This window comes from Macrobrachium nipponense, chromosome 39 (genome assembly GCF_015104395.2).
Source record: "Macrobrachium nipponense isolate FS-2020 chromosome 39, ASM1510439v2, whole genome shotgun sequence".
Lineage (NCBI taxonomy): Eukaryota > Metazoa > Arthropoda > Malacostraca > Decapoda > Palaemonidae > Macrobrachium > Macrobrachium nipponense.
In genome coordinates this window covers 51,698,894-51,713,419 of record NC_061099.1, presented here as the reverse complement: position 1 = coordinate 51,713,419, position 14,526 = coordinate 51,698,894, and the positions used below count along the sequence as shown (strand labels likewise).

Below are 14,526 nucleotides of genomic sequence, written 5' to 3'. Positions count from 1 at the left end.
TAAAGGACCACGGGTTTGTAGTTAGGAAAAATACAATTTACTTTAAAAAATTGTAATATTTAGAAAAACGGAGTTGGAGCTGTTGTCAATATCGTTGATACTTGTATATGTTGATAGATACGTATAATAAAAGTCTAGATTAAAGGCTTCCCCACATAAAGGTAAATTGGGGGTGAACTGTATCGTGGAGGATGGCTGTAAATTAAGCATTCTAAAAAATTAGCCCGATCTGTTAGTGCTATTAGGGATACTATATCCTTAAAGTACAACCACACTACAAGCTAGTACAGTGGTCCCCCTGTATTCACAGGGGATGTGTACTGTACCAGACCTCCCACGAATAGTTGGAACCTCCATAAAAATGCTGAAAATGGCCTATTTTGTTAGTTAAAACTCAAGTAAAACAGACTAAAAATTATTATACCTAGTTTTTTTAATAGTTTTATCACAAAAAGTGGATGTTATGATGAAATTAAAAAAAAAAAAAAAACGAATTTGTGGACATTCTTATAGAAAAATACTGCGAATAGGCTTATGTACTGCGAGTAATGGGTAGATATAGTCCAGAGAGAAATCTGCAAATCCAGAGAAGGCAAATAAAGGGGGCCAACTGTATAAGTTCCCTGTCTCAGACCAAAGGCATATAGCAGTATTCAGCAAGTGATATCTGGCAATTGTTCACCAGAAGGCATAGGTGTACAATTTCGAAGTTGCCCACTATTGGATATTGTGCCAGCAATTAGCATCCTGGTAGGGAGCTATGTAATGTTTTTATTTAAAGTTTAAATTGAAGTATTGTTTTATTTTATTTTTTTTTTAAGAATGGGGTATTAATCTTTCCTCATCTTGGGCAGCACCATTTTATTTATATGAAGAGGAATGAATATTTGCTTAAAATTTACAGGCCTATACATTTTGCATATACAACATTGCAAAAAAAAGACTTATTACATTTTATTAAGCATAAGCAAAATATTAAAAGATTGAATATTCACATATGTTAAGTTAGGCAGGGCTATTGATCCTAGCATGATCTATGACACTTTCAGCAATGTATGAAATTCGTTGTTTTTTGTCAGTTGGCAGTTGTGCTAAAAGATTTTCAGTCAATGTCCTTTTGCAGTCATTATGCAAATATTGATCATTACAATGCTGAATGGCTTCCAAGAATATATATATATATATATATATATATATATATATATATATATATATATATATATATATATATATATATATATATATATATTTATATATTTATATATATATATATATATAATATAGATATAATGTATATAATATATATTATATATATATATAGTATATATGTATGAAACTGTGTAATATCGAGTTATTTTAATATAATTAAAGAACAACCATCAGATATGTCAGTATAGATCCTTTTGAACATAAACAACAGTGATTGTTTATTCCATATATGCATTCAAAGTACCTAGTTACTCTGTAACTGGTCTAGCCAGTATCAGTTCATGAATGTTAATCCTGTCTTTTTATTTGAAATAATATTATCTCCACTCAGGGCCCATATAGTACATGAAATATACAAGTAGAGACAGTAGCACACACAATCTAGATACATGAGATAACATAATGAATGATAAATTGGTAATATCCACATAGTTGCTGGGTCTTGGTCGCTGGAGACCTTGCACTGATGGGGAAATCAGAACCATGTTGTTGGCATAACGAAGTTTGTTTGTATTGTTTTGTTGATAGTGCATCCGATTTCGGGTGAGTTCAGGAGTGAGTTCAGTTTGACATTCAGGGCATCTGTGTATGTATTAAACAGGTATGGAGAGAGAGATATAGAGAGAAAGCCCCCTTGCTGGAGCCTGTTTAGGGTGTTGCAGGTGTACGACAATACAATAACCCATTTGACTCAGAATTGCTGTGTGGAGAACCAGCAACATAAAATGCCTATTAAATATAAATATAAGGGTGGGCCTTGTTTGTGCAGCTTCAGGGAAACTGTAGAGGCTGTTGATAGTTAATACTAGTTCAGCAATTCTTTTAGAATGTAGCTGCAGGTGTTGGTTGAGTGGTTTGCTTTAAAATTGAACTTGTTGTCAGTTCATATTGTGTAAAGAGAGAAGTCTCACAAGAAGAAGAAGTGACTCAAGTATTTTTGACGCAGTTGTAGTAATTGCAGTCTGGTAATAATTGCGGGTTAGCTGCATCCTTTAGCTTGTTTTTGATTAATAGTATTAAGTGAACTAAGAGTAGGGAATCTGGGAGAAACTGGTGAATTATGCATACATTGAGTAGGGCAGCTTGCAAAATGTAAATTACTGGATGGCAGAATTTGAAAGCTTCAGCATTTAGACCATTTATTATAGGTAGGTTGCTCATATAGTAGCATTCGTGGTGTTACTTGGTGCAATACAATCAGTGAAATAAAATTTAATGTCATCAGTAAAGAAGTTATCTACGTCCCTTCGGGGGTCTTGATCGTTTATGCACTTTAGGGTAGTGCTGAGGTGATTGCCCCACATTCTTGCGGTAGCCTCATCACCAACGGCTTCTACTCTGTGATAGTTTTGTATTTTTGTGATTTAGGGATTGAATATCTTTCCAAAGATGAGGGTGATCGCCAGATTCTAATTTTGTAGACGTTGCATCAGTTCTTAGTTGCTTTTCATTCAGTCTGCAGTGCTTAAGGGAAAGTTTGAACTGCACTCACCTGTCTTATGAGCAGTGCCGTGTCCCTCCCCCTGGGCTACCATCTTACCTCCACAATAAAAACATTTCTCATGAATGTCTATTCAGATTTTTTCAAGTTAACATTTCTGCCTTTTGCTCCCAGAAGGTGCTCTATTCTTCAAGGTACCTTTACCCTTTTCTTTAATTCCTATCATTACCATTAATCTTACTCAATTCTTGTTGCACCATAATGTTGTTTGAAATTTGCAATTTGGGTACATTGGTATACTGCTGTATTTTGTAAAAGTAACTTACAAAGTCATTACTTATAACTAACAATTAGCCTCGTATGACATCCTAAATTCTAAAATTCTTGTGGAAGTGACTGTTGCATTGCAGGGGTGACAGGTTCTGCCCACCGCAACAGGACCTCGCAGGCAACATAAGCCGACAGCGTCATTCTTATTCATGCCATGCAACTGACAAGATGTCATCTTGCTCCTAAGTTCATGTTCGCCGCTTTTTCGATTCACTGGTCAACAAAATGAAACTTATTTTTTATTTTTTTTATCATCAGAGTTGCAAACTGTCTTCTGTGTTAATTTTTGATGCTGATTATGGATCTGAAGTCCGTTTTTCTCAATTAGGTCACATTTCAATGTTACTGATACTTGTTGTTTTAACGTACAGGGTATGTAAAGCATATCTGTATAAGGTATATTGAATACTACATGGCTTTTTATTGTACAAAACTATTTTGTACAAAATAAAGTTAGAATGTACTCTAATGAAATGCAACTTAAAATCTTTGAGACTTGGACTTTCTTTGGTGTTTTTTTCTCAGATTCATCTCTGTATTACATCCAGCAGTAGTCAGCTAACATCCCTGCATTCCAAAATCCTTGACATCATTGTTCCATTGATACAATATCTTGATGAAAGCATTCCCCTTGCTCATCAGACACTTCTCCAAGGTTCTCTGCAAAAATGTCCAGGTGTAAATCAAGGAAATACCCCTAATGTCATGTGCTCTAGCCTGCACAGACGTGGTGATGGAATCATCAAGAGTCAAGTATGCCTGTCTGATGGCTTCCCGTATCCAAAAAGAGATAGTATTCTTAGACTGGACGCTAGAAACTCCCGGTTCATATGATTTTTGCAGGGGCCACTCTGATTGCACATAGTGCTTGGCAGTTGCATGACTGTCCCATAGGCATAAAAAGCAACATTTCGTGAATCCTGATTGCACTCCCATCAACATTCCAATTACCTTCAAGTCTCCACATATTTTCCACCCGTTGTTTGTATACTTTACGGCCTTGAGTACCTGCATGTTCTCTTAACACTCCTTCATGGGTACTGAATGTCCTATGGGATTGGATGGTTTCTTATTGCCATTGTGTAGTAGTACTGCCTTGAGACTTCTCTTAGATAAATAAAAAAATAACGCCATTCAGATGGAACATGTTCTTGAAACAAATCGCATAATAACTCTTCAATCTTATTACTGAAACAAAGCAGTCCATCAACAGAGAAGTAAGAAGTCAGATTCTTATTTCTCTTTCTGAAATTAGTAATACAAACATCTTTCTTAAGCAGACCTTTATCTTGTAGACAAGATGCCAATAGTTCAGCTTTATCCTTTGACGATGACAAGTTTCTAACCAAATCATTCAACTCTCCTTGAGAAAATTTCTGTGGTTCATGCACATATTCAATCATGAAATCTGCATCCACTTCGGTTTCTTCCTCATCAGCAGTAGTTTACTCAAGAAAAACATCTTATTCAGACATTTGAAGGCCATTCTCTGGAGGCACTGGAATAGGAAAGTCATCATCGTAGTGTGGTCCTGGTCTTCTTGCTGATTCCAAGTTGGGATACACAATCTTATGCTTAGTCTTTACAGCAAACCCACATACATCAACCTTGCAGAAATAACAGTCTGTGAAATGATCCTTTGTTTCTCTCCATATCATAGGTATTATGATATAGGCGGTGCACAACTCTTATGTTGATCCCCGTTGGAATTATCAATGTAACAGTGAAGTGTTGCGTAGTCGAGGAGGCAGTTACTTGTCCCTCGATTCTCCTAGACAAAGGTCACTGTCCCGCTCCCCTGTTCCTGTGTTGACCTATGGAGACTGTGGGGCAAACTGACTCAAGACCTGTTGCCACCACAAGAAACAACTTGTCTTCCGCCCTTCTGCTCCCTAGCCCCAGATCCCCTGGGATGAGCAACAGACTCCATGAAGTGCTCAAGTTTTTATCGCACCCTAACATCGCAATAACCCTTATAGCTGCGGTCTAGCCCAAGAAGGAATGGTTTCCGGACCTTCAAAGTCTTTGGTAGACTTCCCAAGGCTGCTTCCCCAAAGACAGTGGCTACTCAGACAGCCTCATTTCAAGAGATATATAACCAAAGGTTGTCCACTCTCACCTTGACAGGCTTCAAGACTGTCAGGAAACTTGTCAGAGCGAAAGGTTTTTCAAGAGCAGCTGCAGAAGCTATTGCAAAGTGCAGGCAACAATCATAATGTGACATCTACCAATCAAAATGGACAGTTTTTCATTGATGTTGCCTCAAGACATAATGTCTTGTCTTCTGAGACATCTCTTGACTCAAATAGTAGACTTCCTCTATTTGAGGACCTCTTGAGGTCTGTCCTCTTCCACCATTAAAAGATTTTGAGGGATGTTTACCTCAGTTTTTAAGCACAGAGGTACAGACCTGTCATCAAACCAAGATCTTAATGATCTCATCAAATCATTTGACACTTCAAAGCTGTAGTCCGATCTGGTTTCGTGGAACTTAGATGTCACGCTAAAGTGGCTCATGGGTCCTCCTTTCGAACCACTCTGCTCTGCTTCCCCCCAATAGCCCCACTTGGAAGACACTCTTTCTTGTAGTTTTGGCAACTGCCAAGCATATAAGTGAACTGCAAGCTATTGACAAAAGGGTAGGCTTCTTCTAGGGGACGCAGTGTGCACTTACACCCTGGGATTCCAAGGGGATGCAGTGTGCACTTACACCCTGGGATTCCAAGGGGATGCAGTGTCCACTTACACCCTGGGATTCCAAGGGGATTGCAGTGTGCATAGAACCCTGGGATTCCAAGGGGATTGCCCAAAGGGGTTGCTTTAAGTGTCCAACTTACACCCTGGGATTCCAAGGGGACGCAGTGTGCACTTACACCCTGGGATTCCAAGGGGATGCAGTGTGCACTTTCACCCTGGGATTCCTAGCAAGAACTAGGGTCCATCCAAGGAAGAGGAAAGCTTTCTTTGCCCTGTCAGAACCTTAAGGTATTATCTTCGAGGTACCATGAAAATCAGGGAATTTATCCCTTTTAGCCATTCTTCAGTCGACCTTTAGGAAGCGCAAATCAATCTTCACATCTCATTGCTAACGAGAAGTTGAAACAGTGTTTGAAAATTCCAGTACCCTCAGGCCATTATCAGTGGCTGGCATGGTAGTTGGGGAAGGAGCATAGGAGAAATTCTTTCTCTTCTGTCTCCTTGTTGTGATGAGTTTTGGGGATCTTGGGGATGCCTTGTACCTTGGAGTTCCCGTCAGTTTATGGATGGTAGTGGTATTGTGGTGAGTGTAGGTGACAATGTTGTCTGGTGGTTTGATTTATTTGTACTGTGCCCAGGGTAAGGGAATTTTGATGTCTTGTCAGCAGTCAGGCATGTCCTCCACTGCAAGGTTCCCAATGATGTAGAAGCAACCCTCAGTTCAACCACCACTACAGGTTAAAATGGGCACCAGTCTGAGGCAGTATTCACCTGCAGTAGCTCTCATAGCAGGTAAGGAAATGACAAGCATTGATTCCATGCTGGCCATCTTTTCTACTTCGTAGTCATTATCACAATGTTTGGACATAATGGCAAAATCAGAGTGAACTGGTCGGTTATTGTTGTTACCAAGTATACTCGTGCATTGCTCGGGGCCTATCACCTACACTGCAACGGAAACGTTAAAACTATGTTTTGAATTTAGAATTTGCTGTGTGATGCTAAATTATAGCTAAAATAATTACTAAGTATATCTGAAACTTAATTTTATTATGAAAATATGTTTTGGATGGCTCATGCCTAGTTAACAATAGCTTATATCTTGCATATTGCTGCATGGATATAAGCTATATTTTTCAGTAGGTAAGTATCCAAATAATAAATTTTACTATGAATATTTTTATAATTTGGGATGAATCTTACCTGCTCTTGAAGGTAGCTTCTATCTGCACAATTATAGGTGAGATATAAGCAATCTTATAAGCAAGTATATTCAAATGATAAATATTATAATTAAAATTTATATATTATTTTAGCTATGACAGTAAGAAAGATTAAAACCAGTGACAACCTTTTATTTATTTTCTAGGTGTTGTTGGCATGATTGGGTTTGAGATCAGTGCCTATGGCGGAGCGCGGTGAGGGGACCGCAGGGGGGTCACACTCACGAGCCACCACCAGTGGGGCCCACACTGCCGCAACCAGAAATAGGTAAGATTGTTTGTCAGTTGTTTACTATTTACTGTTTTTATGGAGTCTTTATGCTTGCAATCTTAATACTAGAAAGATTAGCATGCCTCTTCTTACACTTTCTTTGTGAATGTTTGCTAGATTAGCTTTTGAATGGTTGCTAGATTGCATTGCAGATATGGTTAGAAAAATATGCAACATCCCATCCAGTGCTGCGGGTGCGAAAGGTGGCAACTTGAATAATGTTTTGAATCTTGGTTATGAAATGTGTGGTTAAATGAGCACATCTAGATTACATGGTTTATGTTCAAAATGACAGCACCTTACCAAGCTAAACATTTTATGTAAAAGCTTCCACATTGTAAGGATATACCAGTGGTTTAGTGAGCTCTGTAGGTACATAAGGTGAATTTGTTTAAGCCTTATTTTTTCGGAATAGTTCTTGAAATTGTCAAATGTTAAGCATAGTATGTAAGTTAGTGGTAATTATTTTGCAAAAAGAGAAAAACTAAACTTTTTTTACTTGTAGGTATTCAACTTGCACTAAATCTTTATAATTATGAAGTATATTTGTTTTCATTGGTAATCCCGTAGAATATGTTAGTAATAAGACTGATTGGCAGCTTTGCTAAAAATGCAATGGATACATGTGTATTAAAATACTGTACTGGATTAATTTTAAAAAGATTTATTTCCATTTGTAATTACTGGTTAAATTTTTGTTTTAGATGTATAGTACATATAAGTAAAAATTTAAGAATACATTCAACTTTGAGTGGCGAGGTTTTCTTATCCTTCGTTTGTACCAGTAAATCTGTTTCCAGCATCTTCCGCTGTCCTGTATCACCATTGGAAGTTAGAAACTTGAGTGCAGATCTGTGGTTGTGAAAATGTTTGTAATACTCAGCTTTAAGTGATCTTTCTGTGAAATGTAAGAACAGGGATGCTGCAGTCAGATGCTTTAAAGTTGAACAACTTGGATTTCTATGGATGTGTGGTTGGACCTGGAAGACTATATTTTCACCCTAACCCCAAGTATCTTGCAAAGTTATTTGGCCTTCTTGATGGTACAATGTATTAATCATTCTTGTATTAGCATTGTCTTAAAAAGTTTGCTGCTGGATGGCTTTTATTTACCAAAGCTTGACTGAAATACAGCAGTCCCTTTAGGCCTTAAAACTAACTTGGTCAGTTGAGCCTGTGTAGTTGTTTTCTAATGACAGTATGTACATTAGTCATAGCCCTGTATATATAGTAATATATAATATAATATTAGGCCACTGCATATTTATTGGGGCTTACAGTTTCTTGGCTTTTAGCTACCCACTAAATGTATAGTAGATTAAATGAATATTTAAATTGTTAATTGAAAGTAGATTAAATCAAGTTTGTTAGAATTTAGTATTGGTATTTTAAGGATTGATGCTCTTGCAATCTGTCTGTTGGGAGTAAAGTAGAAGTTATAGGTCTGCTGTATACTGGATAATTGTCATGAATGTTATCTGTAGTAAATTTGAGTTTAGATAAGAATTAGTTATTAAAATATTATGTTGAAGAATTTAGACTACAAGTAGTTATTAAAATATTATGTTGAAGAATTTAGACTACAAGTTTTGAAGACTTTAGTCTACAAGTTTTCCAAAAGTGCAACAAACCTTTGAGATCCAGACTTAACATGCAGAAATAATTGTACAAGGATATTTTCTTTTATTAACTCAGTAGTCTTCCTCAGGGGAAAGCTTGAGCTCTTGCTCTAAGTAGTTTTATGTAGTTTAAATTTTGTGTTGAATCAATGCAGAATGTCAAGGGGGAAATTCCATTCGACTACAGAGAAAAATCTTTTAATTAATTGTTCTGTTGATAATTGTTTTCCCATGTACAATGGGAGCTAGACTAGTGTTTGTAGACCATGTTTTTCAAGATAATTTTTAGAATATCATAATTGCTACTTCATCTGGTAATGGTTTGTTATGAATATTTCTTCAGTATTGTATCTGGAATGTAATTGTTTCACTATGGTATACTGTAGTTCAAATTCAGTTTTTTGCCTACAGTATTTTTCTTTTCATGTAATGTATCAGTGATGTTGCATGTACTGTATTCTGTAGTTTTCAAATAGTGATATAGGTAGAAAAAAGAATTTTCATTTTGTATGGTAGAAATTTTGATTTTGTGACCATTGTATTTGTTACTGGTTCAACGTGCTTTTTACTTTTGAACTTCTTGTCTCTTGCAGACGAATGGGGATAGATGATGAAGGCATCTCGAATTACCAATGAGTTTAATTCAAATTTAAGGGAGGTGTTGGACCAGGTAGTTGTAAATGAATTATCTTTGTTTTCAATATTTTTTACCTTTGTGACCGTGAAAAGAGAAACTCAGAAATTTTCTTTTTTGGTTTTACTTAACTACTATTGGGTAGGGATTTTAGGTCAGGGTGATTTATATAACTACTGTGAAGGTAGTTTTGAACAACAACTGATGTATGGCTGTCATATTGTTATTGTACTGTGCTCGAATGGATGTAAGATACATGCAAACAATTTAGAGATATAATTAGGGAAATTTTTAGATTATAATTTCCAGAGGGGCTTAACTCCGGTATGCTATTACTAGATTACCACAAGTGTGCTAAGTGATATTGTAGCACAGTACACACTCTCTCTCTCTCTCTCTCTCTCTCTCTCTCTCTCTCTCTCTCTCTCTCTCTCTCTCTGTATCATTCAAAATTAATTCTTGAATGAACTGGATTTAAAGACCAACTTTCAGAGATAAAATAACAAGTAAATATTAACATGATAAATCAGTACAGTAGTACAGTACAAAATGGGAAATGGAAGACTGTATTGCATTTGACTTGGAAGTACAATTTTGTTGACATCCAGCCCCTTCAAAATTTAGAATTGTGGAAAGTGAGAGAGAGGCATCCAAGATCAGAACGCACGACTTAGTGAACTTTTTACCTCGGTAACTTGTCTTTGGTGTCCTAAATGATGCACATTCATCCATCCAACCCTAAAAATAAAAAAAAAATAAAAAATAAATTGTATTCTACACGATAAAAAAATAAAATTAAAGATATTTATTAGCATTACATGATTTGTCTTAGCATATCCTGAGTATATCCAGATTTTTATAGTTGTTGAAAGTGAATTTGAACTGTTGGATACTGTATGTTTTCTTGAGAATGTGTTTAGCTTTGCTAGGAATAAGATCTTTTGAGCTAATGTGAAGGGAAATCTTTTTTGCGTTTTACAATTCGAATTTTAAGTTTTGATTAGAAAGTTTTGTTTATTTTTTATTAACTAGGGTCAATCCGGGTTATTGATTTACTTCACTTAACACTCCTCACAATGGGAATTGTTTTTCAAAAACAATTTGCTACAGTTAAAGATACATTTTTCTTGGAAGCTGTAATACATGTGTAGTTTTATAAGTAGAATATTTACTGTATTTTACTTCCTCTCAAAACGGAGTGTGTGAAACTGGTAAAAAGATTTGATTATTTTATTTATTTTTATTTTTTTTTCAATGGTAAGACTGTTGGAGTACATACGTTATATTCTATCAAATGACTTGAGTTGAAGTGATGCTAGGTGTGCATAATTGGTTACTTCCTGAACCAGTAAGGAATATATTGTTGAGAGTCAAATGGTTTGAAGTTATCACCTTTGGTGATTTCAGATGTGCCCGGTTATTGTGTTTGCTATTTATTATTTTTTTTTTTATCAAATTATAATAATTTTGTTTAATTTTAATGTTTACAGCATGTTAGGTGAAGTGAAGTATTTTTTTAAATGTTGCACAATTTTATCAAAAATAAATTTTCTTTTTCTTATGTTACTGACCTTCACCATTACCTGTTCCAGTAAGCACTCAATAGTGTTTAAAGGTTCCATATTTTCAGTTCATTTGTGTTTCCTATGGTCATTAAAATTAAATGCATTTTTGCATTCATCATGTAAAATTATCTGGTCTGTTAATCACCTTGGTAATAGTTCTGTAATGTTTATCCGCATAGTATATTGTGAATTTACATCTTTGTGCAATATCATTAAGCACTGATCATGGTACTGCAATTGGGCTGAAGATTCAACCAGACCTCTTAACTTTCAGTAACGGCTGTTGTTTTATTGGGATTTATACAACCTGTGTGCATTTAAGTGCATTGGTGAATGGTTTTTGATAAGCTAGCCTTATAAAATTGAACCAGACCTCAGACTTCAGTAATGTTGCCATTTTGGTGAGAGATTCCTGTGCGTATTTAGTTGCATTGGTAAATGGTTTTTGCATATACATACTTGAAGCCAGCTTTGATTATGTTAAGATTAAGTAGAAATATCTATTTCAGGGTAGGGGATGGCATCTTTCAATGCATTCTACTGATAACCCATTCTTCTTGGTCTCACCTCACCCAACACTGCAACTTTTCAAATAATTGTTCCAGTTTGTTTTTGTTTTAAGAGCAAATTCCTTAGGACAGCACCAGAAGTCAAAGATGACTTGTTGGTCTTTAAACAAAGATAACTTCGAAATGTTTGTAAAGTATTACTGGTGTTCCTGACATCCTTATTCTCCTATGGTTTTGTTCCATGCATGTGCAAATGAAAGTGTGAAAGTGTTAGTGACTTTGATACATGAAATTACCTGTCTGTCTGTGTGTGTGTGTGTGTGTGTTTTTTTTTTTTTCTCCACAGGATCTATTGAAACTGTGGGATTGCATTATCACTAGGTTGTAGATAACAATAGCAATCCAGTTTTGTAGCCTGTTAAATCAGGGTAAAGTATTTAAATCTCATCTGTTACGCGTTCATTTTGAGTATCTGTATGATCTGTATGCTTAATTGTTTTAAATTTGATATCTTTTTGAACTGTTTTGGTTTAGAAACAGAGTTACTATTGCTATGAATTTTTTTAAGGCTTGCCATCTTGTTTTGGGGGCTTTAATTAGTAGTTACAAGGTACAAGACATCCATTGATCTTAGGATAATTGTTTTTCTCAGCATCATATGGCATATTGCAGTGTGATAAGAAATATCATATTAGAATTCATTATAGTTTCCTAGTTGGTCAGTACAATGAATTGTATAATTTTAAGTTAATTTTATTGAAAAAGATTCACCAAGGTTGAGTCAAGGTAGCTTTTCCTCATTGACATTCATCATGACTAAAGTGTGGCTTACTAGCTTTGGAATTTTGATCTAAGTATGTATCGTTGTGATACATAAGCTCTTGTCCAGGTTGTTGCAACTTAAAAAGCCTGTATAACTTTTGACTTCATTCTACAATCTGTTTCATTACATTTCACACACAAGACCTAACCTGACCAAAAGATAATGGATATATATCTGAGAGGGATAGACTGGCAGATTTTTTCAGCAAAATTTGACCATTTTTTTTATATACCTTGTAAGCCCTCAATATTCAATAGGCCTCTTTATAAAACACTATGCATTAACATTGTAGTTGACATGAATATAAGTTCTCATGTTTGCCACATGGTAATGTTTAGGTATAGAGTATTGTGTAGATGCTCAAGTACATGTTGGCTGTCCTGGGTGGTGTTTGTTTACAATTGTTCATCTGTCAATACCTGGAAGAGAGTTTGAGAATGATTTGGTTAGCAAATAGAGCTGTACTATCTTTCAACACTTGATATGTTGATACTAATTTCACTTAGTTTGTCAGTCCTTTCAAGTTTTTTAGTACATCAAGAATTTCATTTTGTCTTCATCACAATCAATGTCATTTCAAGTGAGGTAACCGGTCAAGCTTTAGATTGTTCTTTTATTCATTAATGCACTTTATGTATTAACAGACAAAGAACAGTCATTTACTAGTATGTTGCAAATAATGGGAAGAGCTGAGGCTTGAACTTTGCATGCTATTCAAAAAATTTCACTTGAAAACCCCAAATACCCAGGGTCCTCTGTTGATGAAGAAAAAAACACACAAACAAGATAGTGTGATATGAATCTTTATTCAAATGCCTATATAGCCTGGGGGTATAAGCAAGAGCTTATTCTTTTCTAACTTAGGTATTTGGTTTATGGGTGACGGTTCGGGCTTTTTTTTTATTGCTGTTTACTATGGTAGAAAATTGTGCTTGCTTCATGGAAAGCTGGCAGTCATTGGGGAACTTGTAATAGCTGTAGAAAAGTGCTAGGAGAATTTGTGTTCTGTGGTTAATTGCACACACTTAGGCCAAAGCATCATCTGCAAAGATTTTATCATTATGAAATGAAGTGTAGTTACTCCTTAAATTTTAGTTTTCATTACTTTTTGTGGATTGAAAAGTTGCTTCATAGAAAATCGGCAATTATAGACTGGACTGATAATTATTGAGTGAAGTGAGAATTGAAGAAGTGACATTTAAAAGGAAAAGCAGCAGCAAATTAAGCCTTTGTGTTGTATAGTGTACCTTTTAATTTAAGACAAAGCTGCTGCTCCTGCTACTTCATGTGAATTTGTCTTTACCAGACCTCTAAATTTTCCCTGACGGAAAAGTTAGTTCATTAAGTGCAGTATTACAATATTCATACTTTGAAGTTCATGACAAGTAGCATCATACAACCAGTGGTATGTTGAGTGATTCACTGCTGATAGAACATTTTTCGTTATGTACTGCTTTTAAAGTTAAAACCCAAATTTTTAGTTCCAGCAAGTGGTGTGCATGCCCAATAGTGAATAATTGATCTGTACAAAATGCATACTTTGTTATAGTTACTAATATCATTTAAGGTATCTTTTTAAACTGACTTCTGTCCAAGGTTATTTTGGTAAAGTCAGTAAACAAATTTTCAGATTTTTTCAAAATTTTAAATGCTGCAGAGTTTTCTCCCCTTTCATTCATCATCCTAACCTACTTCACTTTGTAGTGAAATGTAATGTATATTTCATGGTGAAGCTGCTGTTTCATATTTTATTTACAGCATTTTTTACATGAAGTCTTGGGAAATAAGGTTTTAGAGAGAGCATCATTTTATGGCAATCTTTCACTGTCATTCTTGTCTGTGATTGAGCTGCTATTATCGCCATTCCAGTTAGTGATTGAACTTTTCCAAGATTTTTGTTATCCATTTAGGTATCCATATGAATAGATTTCAGCTACTGAATAATAATATAATAATTGATAATTTTTCAAATTTATTTAATGTTTAATACCTAAGATTTCTTACCCCCAAGGATCTTGGGATTTAACAGGAGCACTTTTTTTGCAGGCCTTTGTAGTTCAAAGTATTTTGTGATGTGGTTCCCTCAGATTGCATGGTAGCTAATACTTTTGATGGAGCCACATAGTTCATATGCTCTGCTGTAACTTATAAAAATTCCAATTTGTGTTTGGATACATTATAAGAAAATTACCACTGGTATTTGTG

At 35.4% G+C, this 14,526-nt stretch overlaps 1 protein-coding gene and 1 long non-coding RNA gene across 3 annotated transcripts in view; both read left to right on the top strand.

Moving 5' to 3' along the window:
• Positions 1-14,526, top strand: part of LOC135210346 (probable histone deacetylase 1-B) — a 313,625-nt gene that overhangs the window by 229,316 nt on the left and 69,783 nt on the right. The gene's annotated exons all lie outside the window — the stretch shown is intronic.
• The window catches only part of LOC135210347 (uncharacterized), a 43,243-nt gene that overhangs the window by 28,020 nt on the left and 697 nt on the right, over positions 1-14,526 (top strand). For both annotated transcript variants that reach the window (XR_010313507.1, XR_010313508.1), the window contains exons 2-3: positions 7,047-7,168; positions 9,384-9,460. This is a non-coding gene — a long non-coding RNA (uncharacterized LOC135210347). The remainder of the gene's footprint in view (positions 1-7,046; positions 7,169-9,383; positions 9,461-14,526) is intronic.